The sequence below is a fragment of the Panthera onca genome, chromosome C1 (genome assembly GCF_046562875.1).
Source record: "Panthera onca isolate mPanOnc1 chromosome C1, mPanOnc1 haplotype 2, whole genome shotgun sequence".
In the NCBI taxonomy this organism is placed as follows: domain Eukaryota; kingdom Metazoa; phylum Chordata; class Mammalia; order Carnivora; family Felidae; genus Panthera; species Panthera onca.
In genome coordinates this window covers 215,257,245-215,270,093 of record NC_138346.1, presented here as the reverse complement: position 1 = coordinate 215,270,093, position 12,849 = coordinate 215,257,245, and the positions used below count along the sequence as shown (strand labels likewise).

At 40.4% G+C, this 12,849-nt stretch overlaps 1 protein-coding gene across 3 annotated transcripts in view; it reads right to left on the bottom strand.

The window, feature by feature from the left end:
- The window catches only part of RERE (arginine-glutamic acid dipeptide repeats), a 424,018-nt gene that overhangs the window by 409,733 nt on the left and 1,436 nt on the right, over positions 1–12,849 (bottom strand). The window lies entirely within an intron of this gene.

Here is a 12,849-nt window from a genome sequence, read left to right as displayed (position 1 = left end):
GAATTAAATGTTTCCAAGAGGTCTTTAATCACATTTAGTGTATAAAAACTTGGGAAATATCAGTCAATATTCCTACAATAATGAATCACATTAAAGAAAAGGCAGATTATGCTACAAAAATCACAATGTTCAAATCAGAAAGAATCCAATTCGTCTTGTTAGAAAATTTACTTAGCAATAAAAATCTGAAGCCATCATTAGATCAAAAAAAGTTTAGTGACAATTCTATACTGAATAATGAACTCACTGTAGTAGACGGTATCTTTTTAAACATTTTTATGTAACCTCTACACCCAACGTGGGGCTTAAACTCACGACCCCAAGATCAAGAGTCACATGCTCTACCAACTGAGCCAGCCAGGACCCCCAGCAGATGGTTTTCTTATAAAAAATATTGAAGAGTGTAGAGCGCCTGGGTGGCTCAGTCAGTTAAGCGTCCAACTTCGGCTCAGGTCATGATCTCACAGTTTGTGAGTTTGAGCCCCACATCAGGCTCTGCACTGAAAGCATGGAGCCTGTTTTGAATATTCTGTCTCCCTTTCTCTCTGCCCCTCCCTGCTCACAAGAGCTCACATGCATTTTCTCTCTCTCTCTCTCAAAAATAATTAAAAAAAAAAAAAAAAAAAAAGAATGTTTCCAAGGGGCACCTGGGTAGCTCAGTTGGTTAAGTGTAGGACACTTGATTTCAGCTCATGTCATAATCTCACAGTTCATGAGCTCGAGCCCCACGTTAGGCTTTCTGCTAACAGTGCAGAGCCTGCTTGATATTCTCTCTCCCTCTCTCTCTCAAAACAAATAAATAAATAAACAAAAAAAGAAAGAATCTGTCTAAAAATCAGCTTCCTGGGGCACCTTGCTGGTTCAGTCAGTAGAGCGTGCTACCCTTGATCCCAGGGTCATGAATTTAAGCCCCACACTGGGTGTGGAGCCTACTTGAAAAAAAAAAAAACAAAAAAACAGCTTCCAGAATATTCCTTGGGGTCAGGAAATTAAGACAAATCTCCTGCATCATCGACCTCGATAAACTATATAATTATATTATCCAATCATTCACTTGACGAGTGAATGTCTGCTACATTCGTCACATGCTGGATGCAAAGGATGTGGAGGAGACCAAAGCAGATGTGGCCTGTGCCCTCCTAGAGTTGACGAGACAGCAATGAACCTGAGGTTGCAGAATCTGAGGGCAACACTCCGGATACCTCTCTTCCAGCCTCCAAGTTAATTATCCCCCTTCTGCTATCATGTTCTTGTCTCAGACTGAGTATAATATGATTAGGCTTCAGCTCTGCTCTACTAACATAATCATATATAATTATATTCCTCAAAGATTATACTCCTGTTACCAAAATTAAAATCAGCTTATTACCAAAATGCTATAGGAGCTATCATTAATGGTAGACCACTTTTCCAAATGGCAAATCTTATTTTCACATAATATTTCTCCTTAATTTCCTGTCAAAGAGTAACCTTATCCTTAAATTTAAACAACACTTTGCAGTTCCCCCTAGCTTCCAGAGAATGTCCTAAAAAAAAAAAAATAAGTCATAATGTAGGGCTGCTAGACAGATGGCCAACCATATTTAGTTATTCCTCACAGGCCATTAAACCAAGCTCACTACAGAGCTGAAGCTGGACCAACAAGATTCCTCACTCGCTCGCTCTCTCCATCCCCTACCTTCTTGAACCTCCCTGAGAGAATGGACTACTCATCTGATTGGGTCAGAGTCCAAAACACTGATCGGACTCGTTTACTGATTGGAGGATTAAATGCCAATTAAACGTGACACACATATGACTGACACACATATATGACGATCCACACTATCTTGCTCTATGCTCATTTCTCTCACACACGCTCAAAAGGCGGATGTTTGGGTTTTCTGTAGCAGTAGTAAGATAGTGGGATTTAGGACAAAGGGAGATCCCATGCCTTGGCCTCAAGCTTAAGCAATAGGCTACAACCCAGGATAGCAGACAGCTCCACGTGGGTATTTTGGCCAAAAACCCAATTAATAATAATACTTTAAATTTCCCACTTGCCATTGTTCTACTCATGTAAATCTCCTTCAGGAACATCACCAGGAAGAGAACCAACTGAGCTATCATATTCTGATCATTCATTAATAGCCCAAACCTCACCATTACTCTATGGTGTCATTCTCTTGGTATTTAATCATGTACAATTCTGCAGCATTTCCTATATCCAAGAAATAATAAAAGTTTGGTTGGCAACTCAGAAGTCATTTGAACCCTCTAGAGTTGACCCACTGCTCCTATGTATCTCCTGGTTGTTGAGTATTGCAGATAACTAAGAAAGCAAACACAGTGGAAGTTAGATTTTTAAATGACAATGATAACAGTAATAATAATTTTTAAAGGCTAATATTTATTGAGTACTTACTATTTTCCAGGGACATTTTAAGCAACTTATATGTATTAATTACTTTGGTCCTCATAACAAACTTGTGAGATGAGTACTATTATCTCTCATCTTACAGATGAGGGAACCGAGACCCAGAGAGGTAAGTAACTTGCCTAAAGCCATAGTGTTATTAAGCAGCAGACTGGGGATTGAGTCTAGCGTTCTCTTAACTATTTTGTTAAACAGTATGATAAGGGGTGCCTAGGTGGTTCTGTCAGTTGAGCATCCAACTCTTGATTTCAGCTCAGGTCATAATCCCAGGGTCTTGTGACCTAGCCCCACATCAGGTTCCACGCTGAGCATGGAGCCTGCTTAAGAATCTCTCCCCCAGCCCCCACCACCCCTCTCCCCTGCTTGCACAGTCTCTCTCTTTCTCCCTCTCAAATAAAAATAAACAGTATAATGGTTAAGAGTGATCAAATACAGACTGGTAAATTTTGAGGCTCAGTACCCAAAAGACATCCAAGTCTACGGCCATACCACCCTGAATGCGCCCAATCTCGTCTGATCTCAGAAGCTAAGCAGGGTCGGGCCTGGTTAGTACTTGGATGGGAGACCAAAAGACATCCAAGGAGACCGAGGGCAACACAGATGTGGATCTCAGGAAAGAGATTAGGGCTAGATTTATAAACTTGCAGACTGGACATACTAGGTAGAACGAGGTCACTCTGGAAAACAGTGCTGAAGGAGAAATTGAACAGAACCATGAGAAACAGCAATATTTAAATATTAAATATATAAAAGTTGACACTTTAGGGGCATCTGGCTTGTTCAACCGGTAGAACATGAGACTCTCGATCTTGAGGTCATGAGTTTGAGCCCCACATTGCAGGTGGAGATTACATAAAAAAATAAAATCTTAAAAAAAAAAATAAGTTGACATTTTAGGCCAAACTAATGATGCAGTAGGGTGCTAACTATTTTTGTATGTTATATATACAAAAAATACAGCATATTACAAATCAAAATATATAACAGTTATACCTACTCTATGGGAACTGGATCATAATTCAACTATAATGACTATAGGTTTACGGTAGCATCTGTTTTTATTGTACTCTTGGTCATATCTAAGTTTTTCACGCTAAATGTTTACACAAGAACACCACCTATCACACTGTTCCTATGAGAGAAAATAATCTGCTTTAAGATCTATCTTAAAGAATGTTTTCCAGGATATAAAGCTGTGAAAAGAATGATGGCCTAAATATATGACCATCGTTCAATGATTTCAAGATGCATGATGTTTTCCATTTGTACAGCACTGGAACTGAGGCAGGTCCTACAGTTAAACTGTTAACTGTATAAGTTAAATTGTTAGCATTTTTTTCATTCTTAGCCATACATGAAATAATGGCATCTTACTACTGATAACATCTTAGATACAATTAACTGCGTCTTTTAGAATACATTTAATTCCACATGTGAGCATACACACTGGTGTAGTTACAGGAAAACTTTCTGACTTCAAGGGGTTTTCAATCTAATGGAAAAGACATAATTAATACTAAGATACAAATGCAAGTAATAAATATTAACACAAGATAGGAGTCTCTTTCCACCATCTTTCAATGCTGCCATAATGGTGCACATGAATGTCCTGGCTCATGCTCTCAAGAGCATCACCAATGCCAAAAAGAGAGGCAAATGCCATGTTATTAGGCCATGTTCCAAAGTCACTGGTTTGTTTATGTTTTTGTTTTTTTTTTTTTTTTAAGAGAGAGAGTGTGTACAAGCAGGAGAGGGGCAGAGATAGAAGGAGAGAGAGAATCTTAAGTAGGCCCCACGCTCAACACAGAGCCCAACACAGAGCTTGATCTCACAACCCTGAGATCATGACCTGAGCTGAAATCAAGAGTCAGACGCTTAACTGACTGAGCACCCAGGTGCCCCCATCATCCAGTTTCTAACTATAATGATGAAGCATGGTTACATTGGTGAATTTGAAATCACTGATGTTCACAGATCCGGGAAAACTACTGTGAACCTCACAGGCAGGTTAAACACATGTGGATGATCAGTCCCAGCTTTGATGTGCAACTCAAAGATCTAGAAAAAATGGCAGAATAACCTGCTCCTGTCCCATGAGTTTGGTTTCAATGAACTGACAACCTCAGCTGGCAACACGGGCCTTGCAGAAACAAGACAAAAACACACAGGAGCGAAAATCTTGGATTCTTTTTCTCGGGATGTAACACATACAGGCAAATAAAATGCCTCAATGGAGCCCCCCCCCCCCCCCACCAAAATGAAGTGATAAAATGAGGAGGAAGTATAGAACTGAAGAAAAGGTACTTAACTGGTAGGAAATCAGAGTGGCCAAACCAAAAAAATTCTAAGGCAGGTGTCCTAACCACAGTTTTAATTTAGATTAAATCTGGGGCACAAGGGTGGCTCAGTTGGTTAACTGTCCGACTTTGGCTTAGGTCGTGATCTCACAGCCAGTGAGTTTGAGCCCCGTGTTAGACTCTGTGCTGACAGCTCAGAACCTGGAGCCTGCTTCGGGATTCTGTGTTTCATTCTCTCTCTGCCCCTCCCCAATTTGTGCTCTTTCTCTCAAAAATAGATATAAAAAAAAATTTGAAAGAGATTAAATCTGATGTAAGAACAACAGGAAAAGGGTAAGGAATAAGTGATACCTTAACAAGAGTAGAAGATGAATAACATGAGGTTATGATCACGCCACTCTCCTCTAAGAACCAGCAACTATTCTCTAGTTAAAGTAAAGCGTTGCTTGAAGATAATCAAAGGGGAAAACATTTTTTAAATCTTCTAGATTTCTCTCCTTTGAACCCCTGCAGTGGTTTCTAAATAAATCTACAAACTCTTTGATACTCCTCCCTTCAAGAGGTGGAGCTAAACTCCCTTCCCTTTGCACATGGGCTGGACTTAGTGACTTGATTTTAACTAACAGAATATGATGGAGGTGATGGTGTATGACTTCTGAGAGTAGGTCAGAAAAGGCATTAAAGATTCCTCTTTGCTTCCTCTTTCTCTCTCTCTCTCTCTCTCTCTCTCTCTCTCTCTGATCGCTCCTTCTGGGGGAAGCCAAATGCAATGTCATGAGGTCACTCAGGTAACCACACAGAGAGGTCCATGTGGCAAGCAAATGAGGCCTTCTGCCCACAGCCAACTGAGTGAGCCATCTGGAAGCAGACCTTCCAGCCCCAGTCAAGCCTTCAGATGACCACAGCCCCGGCTGACACCTTGACTGCAACCTCAAGAGAGACCTGAAGCCAGAACCACCCAGCTAAGCCCCTCCCAAACAAATGACCACAGAAACTATAAGATCATATTTACCGTGTTGTCACCAAGTCTTGAGGTAATTTTTTATGCAGCAGTACGTAACTAATACAACCCCATGGCGTTTTGTGTCTCTAAAACACTTATGTTTATCTTCTACAGTCATGTGTATATAGCCAGTACGGACAGTAATTTCTAGAAGGCTGTTCTATTCATCTTTACATGCCTATAAGGCTTACCTCAAAAAACTACACAGTCAAGTACTTGGGATATTTTTTTAATATTTGCTGAAAGATTCTTGCCAGTGCTTACATACTACAGGTGTCCAAAAAAGAAGTGATTAAACCCTAAATAAGAGCAGAACTAGTGGAGTGGGGTGAAAAAGAATATATTAATTTGACTGATCTGACTTAAAGCTGGAATAAGAAATTAGAGATACAACAATCTTAACTCCAGAATGGGCACCTGGCTGGCTCTGTCAGTAGAGCATATGACTCTTGATCTGGAGGGTCATGAGTTCAATCCCCACGCTGGGTGGAGAGATTACATAAAAAAAAAAAAAAAAACCACCTCCAGAATGACATTATGTATAAGGTGGAAAAAGCAGTCATTTTGTACCCTTGGAAGTACTGGAATGCAAAGCTTGCTTGAACAGAAACAGTACAGAGCAGCAAAGTTATATAACAGTATCACCCAGAAATTACTTCTTCATTATTAAGGAGAAAAGTGCAAGCCACCTGATTAAGAAAGGATTAATTTTACATGTGTTTCTCAAATCGTTCTTTAGAATATTAGTTTCCATAAGAAGCCCATAAGTATTCTTTGGGGAAGCAAAGAAAACCAACAAACTAAACAAACAAACAAGTTAAAAGAAAAAAAAAAAAAAAACCTGTAAACTATAAGATATTTCTGAGCCTTTAAGGTATCAATAATGTGCATTATAAATTTACTTGACCTCAGAACACTTAAAATATTTGCAGCATATTAGTATGCCATGAATAAAGTTTGGGAAACAAGGACTTGGGTAGGCAGGAAGATAGACCAGGTAGGTAGGTAGATTCACAGGAAAAATGTAACAAGACATATGTAATAAAATGATCTCACCTAAAAAAGAGATTTTAAATGACTACCATTTATGACTATGTAGTTTCTTAAAGCAACATAAACTGTTGGATAAGCTATCAAAAGCAACAACAGCCATACCAGATGTCAGGGAAAATAAAGATGGGAAAAATATGAGAGGATATAACAGTAGAAAAAATTCCCTTCCACAGGCCTTGGCTCCGAATACCTCCCATTCCCTCGGCTCCTACTGTGTACCTCAATGAGAGCTGGCTTGAACAGGTGAGCAGCCTGCCATCTGGGGGGCTGGTAGGTAGCTTAAGAAGCGGTCTGGCTCCAAACGCTTAACCAACAGTCTTAGCAGATCTTCTCTCTTGAGAAACGTTAATGAAATATAGAAGAAGTCCTTAGTAGTGGAAGCAGAAGCAGAGGCATAAAGACACAAAGAAACCAGAGATAAAACGGCTGAGTGAACAGCAGAGGATTCGGTGGGCCAGCCCTGGCTGTTTAGTGTCTTGTGCAGAATACCTTCCTTCTTGGGGCGCCTGGGTGGCTCAGTCAGTTAAGCGGCTGACTTCAGCTCAGGTCACGATCTCGCGGTCCGTGAGTTCGAGCCCCGCGTCGGGGCTCTGTGCTGACAGCTCAGAGCCTGGAGCCTGTTTCAGACTCTGTGTCTCCCTCTTCCTCTGACCCTCCCCTGTTCATGCTCTCTCTCTCTGTCTCAAAAATAAATAAATGTTAAAAAAAAAAAATTAAAAAAAAAAAAAAAAAGAATACCTTCCTTCCGTTAAAAAAGTTAAGTTAGTATATTACTATCCAACCTAAACAACTTTATGTGGTGGCCCAACCAGAGAGAGCAGGCTCACAGAAACATAAAGAGGGGAGGGAAAGAGGACTGATGAGCAAGGGAACATCAACACTGGGTTTAATAAGGCGCATCCAGTTTAAATCCACCTGAAGAATGTTTTCACCAAACATCTTTTAAATCAGTGGCGGGAGCCTTTGCATCTCATTCGGAATCAAGTAAAACTTTTGTGGTGTGGATACACCTCCCCAGTGCAACCAGATTCTACCTAGGGAGGAAAAGGGTTTCGAGAGCCTCCCCAGGCAGCTGGTCCGAATCCATACATGCAGACACATGCCCACATTCTCACCTGCTCACACTACCCCCAAAGCACATTCACCCCACAAGCAACAAAGGGCTACCACCAGTCTACCTACCCTGCTCCCCACCCCCAGAAGCAACAGGGTCAGGAATCCGACCTCTGGGAGCCTGGTAAACATGTATAGGTGTGAATGAATGTATACGTGCATACTCACAGCACCTGGCTGAGTATGTGTGTGTCCAAGTGTGCTAGAATAGGTTTTTGTATGAAGGGCTCTCCCCCGCTGTTCCAAGACTCTGTCTCAAGATGCTGCAAGGCCAGGCTTGCTCAAAGCTCTCTTTCAGATTAGTACAGGCCCACAAAGTAAATACTGTCCCCTTTAGAGTGGTGTCCTTATGCTACACATAGCCTGCACAACCATACACAGCCCAGGCACTAGGGTATGGCTCAACAAACCCTTCCTGCTGAGGAGGCAACAAGGTAATCTGGTCGCTAAAGCTAGGCAGCATCCTTATCCCTAACAGTATTCCAGCATCCATGAGGCCCATCAGAACCTGGGCTTCTTGTTCTTCTGTGAAGCCTGACTCTCTAGGTGTCCATTTCTGTTCCTCTTTTCTCCCATACGTGAAATGACTTGGAAGATTTTTTGTTCCTTACAACCAAATAAGCCTAATCAAAACCCTTGCAAATCACATGTATTACCAGTTTTAATTAGGGCATGGCCAGTAACTTCAACTTCCGATGCCAAAGCCCAAGACAAAACAGGCTGTGAGGATTCTTCAAATACCAAGTGGTCTATGAATTAGAAGTCTTTTCATTTTGTAAAAAAAAAAAAAAAAAAAAAAAAAAAGAAGTCTTTTCATTTTGTAACGTAACCACTTAAGGAAATATTTCACAATTAATTATACTGCTTACAGTCGTTGACACACTGGTAAAGTTTACCAAATGAAAACAATTTTACACTAACACAAATGGGTCGCTTTACAAAAAAACCTATTACATTAGCAGTCCTATCTGACCTAGTTACCTAATATACAGACATATGGCATATCTTACATTACTTACTGTAAGTAATATATTACTTATATATTACAGGTTAATTATGCAAATCACAATTCCAACCAAAACCTCATTCTAGTAAATATATATATATATATATATATATATATTTTAACATTTATCCATTTTTGAGAGAGAGAGACAGAGCATGAGCAGGGAAGGGGCAGAGAGAGGGAGACACAGAATCCGAAGCAGGTTCAAGGCTCTGAGCTGTCAGCACAGAGCCCGACGCGGGGCTTGAACTCACGAAATGCAAGATCATGACCTGAGCCGAAGTCACACGCTCGACCGACTGAGCCACCCAGGCACCCCCTAGTAAATATATTTAGTATTTGAGCATGTCTGAGTTATTTGTGGTCAAATGTTCACTAAAATGGCTTAAGCAATATTAACCATTTCCTAATACATAAATGCTCATTTTTCCTCACTATTTTAAAAAACACTAGAACTGTCAGACAAGAAACCAAGCACAAGCCAACAGGCACACCAAAATCACACTTAAACAGGACAAGCAAGCTACAAATTTGGAATAATCACCAAGATACTACTAATAATTAACAATCACTTAAATATGATTCAAGAGGAATTCCTAGTTGTTGAAAAACTCTATGATCAGCTAGAGCACAGTGTTATCAGAAAGTGAATATGTAAAACAATAGTGTAATGTTTCAGGGTGTGTATGTGTGTGTAACGAAGTTCACAGCTATGTTACACTAATGACTCTAAACATCTGAATTTTCTGCTATCTTAGCCTTTAAATCAACTGCAAAAGAAGCTGCCAAAAGCAGTTAGTAGGAAAGCACAGCATTCCCAGAAGAATTCAGTATACACAACTTATTTTACTACTTGAATGTTTGATTACTGAGATTTGAGCAAGATGTTAAAGATTCAAAATTAATTTTAAAAGTAATGAGTGGAGGCGCCTGGGTGGCTCAGTCAGTTAAGTGTCTGACTTTGGCTCAGGTCACGATCTCACAGTTTGCGGGTTTGAGCCCCGCGTCGGGCTCTGTGCTGGTGACAGCTCGGAGCCTGGAGCCTGCTTCGGATTCTGTGTCTCCCTCTCTCTCTGCCCCTCCCCTGCTCACACTCTGTCCCTCTCAAAAATAAATAAACATTAAAAAAAAAAACTTTTTAAATAATAAAAGTAATGAATGCTTACTAAATCCATAATAATCTTCAACAGGCACTGGTTTTAGAAGGGCATAGGTCATATTCTTGTATGTGTGTGTTTAAGGCACCTGGCATGTTTCTGTTCAACAGTACATATAATTGTTGCAGGACCTGACAGTAATTACCGCTCCACTTTCTAAAAATGTTTTGACTGGCCACCAGGCCAAAATTGAAAAAGTACAATTTATTTCTTGTACAATTTATTTCTGGCACATTTATTTCTTGATTTGGACTACCTTTTTGTTGTGAACCTTTTTGTTGTGAATTACTCTAGTCACCTTGCAACAAAACACTGGCAGAGAATATAATGGATTGAAATGACCAGACTCTATTCCTACTGAATAAATAATACATTTGAACTGTTCACACTTCACTGTAAAAGATATACAACTTTAGGGGTTACACTCTTAAGTTGTGAAAGCAAAGTGGATCAGAAATCACATTCCTTAGAGCAGCCGGTCTGGAACAGAAGATGTTTATTCTATGCTGTCGCCCTTGCCTCTGCAAACCTCTCTCTCTAGCAATTCACTACATTAAAACAATTGAGATGGGGTAGGATGTGTGATAATAAAAATCCTTCCAGGCATTTATCAAACAAATTATCTCTGAAACTACACCTTGGATTAGAAGTCTTTAAGCAGGAATTTGGCCTTCTGTGTCAATCTGTGCACATGCTCATTTCACATTTTCTCTTGTCTGTGTTTTTTTTTTTTAATCTATTTCATAGAATAAGTCGTCCTATCAGACTTAATTTTATTTGTTTATACGACAATTGAAAACAACATTATCGCAACACAACACTATGACATCTGCAAAACTGCTGATTTTAGTGAGTTCCTCTCCCCCCCATCTCACCCCACAACTGCATTTAATCCCAGAAGAAAACCCCTGGGTCCAGTGCAAGGATTTTTCTTTTCTATAGAGCAGGTCTTTTTGATTTTTTACTAATACCGAAAACTTTTTTTTTTTATGTTTTATTTATCTTTGAGAGAGACAGAGACAGAGCACAAGCGGGGGAGGAGCAGAGAGAGAGAGAGAGAGAGAGAGAGAGAATCCAAAGCAGGCTCCAGGCTCCAAGCTGTGAGCACAGAGCCCAATGCGGGACTTGAACCCACGGGAGATCATGACCTGAGCCGAAGTCAGGACGCCCAACCGACTGAGCCACCCAGGAGCCCAGATACTGAAAACTTTTTAAAGACTGCTAGTGTATGTACAGTTTCCAACACCAAGAACCCAAATAAATCCCTTTAAATTTTGTTTAATATTCCAAGACAAACTATATTTCTCATCAGAGTATCAATTCAAAAGGGTCCTTAGAAGTCACTATATGTAAATACTGATGATAATAGAACAAATTGTCATAACTCAGCCAATAACATATAAAGCCTCAACGCACCAGTACCAGTCAAAGGGCATCTGTATCAGCAGCTCAGGGAAGTGGCATCTGCAGGAAGGCACTACAATTGCGTTCAAAAGAAAATCATTAGGCCTCAGCCGTTACTCCCCTCCCCCGTTCTCTTCGTCAAGATCCTTGGAAGCAATTAACCAGTAGAAGGTGCTATTCTGCAACCCACAGTATTCACACCAACCTCCATCCTTGGCCCAGAGCTGGTTTTAACCCAGGTGGACTCTGTCATCCTATTCCTTGTCCAGTATTCAAGGAAGCCTCTCTACACCACTCCCCCCGCCTTCCGCACAAAGAAAAAACCAGATCTTCTTTGATAACCCCTATTTACAAAACAAAACTAAACATGACAGTTCCATAGCCGGCATACCTGATTATCAACCATCAGGCCACTAATATGTCAAAACACACAGACACTCAAATACAATTTTCGTCATCTTAACTGAAACAATCCACCACTGCTACCTAGAAAAGACCCTGGTCATATTCACTACAGTAAGAGTCAACGGAACAAATCACTGTCCTCACCAAAGTCAGGGGCAATGAGGAATAGGAAAGCAGACTATAAGGCCACGACGTAGAAAGAGGAATTTTATCTTTACATACACAAAAAAGAAAGAGCGGCAGAAACTAGAAATGCAAAGGAAAGAAGGCAGGTGGAGAAGAGGAGTCTCTGAACATGTTTGAGAGTGTCCTTTAGTTTCTAATATACTCTTCTGCCTCTTACAAGGTTGCAAAGAAAGGCCAGACAAGAGATGGGTGAAAGAAAGCTGAAAAAGAAAAGCGTCCACCCTTCCCCCATCTTCTCTCCTCTCTCCCAAAAAGAGCTGTGTTTGTCTGTGCAAACCTAGTCCCAAATATGGGAGAGAGAGAATGAATGTGTGTATGGAAGAACAATGAGCCCTCAGCCTGGTATTGTGTGTGTGTGTGTGTGTGTGTGTGTGTGTCTGCCTCTGCCTCTTTTCCCTTCGACCTCAACAACAACAGGGAGAGCTGGAAGCCAGCTCTCCATGCAGGCCATCAAAATCAAAACTGGTTTATGATTTACGGGGGAATTAACTCAGCAAGCAAATCCATGGAAGGAAATCGCTACCCAAAGATGATTTTATTATTGTATAGATCCATCCTGTCTCCCCTCCCCCAACAGACTGAGACTAAAGAAACCAGTGCACACCAGACAAAAAGGTCTCTCTTTAAATGGAAAGCAATTATCAAAACTGTTTCTTATCTAAACATAGGATGCATTCATTTGTGTTCCACGAAAATGTGTTTTGTTTTTTTTTTTTTGCAATTCGCCAACTTTCCCTTTTACTAGTTATCTTTTCTGGGTTTAAAAAATTTGCTTTGGGGAAAGCTATTTCAGGATTCATACAAAACTA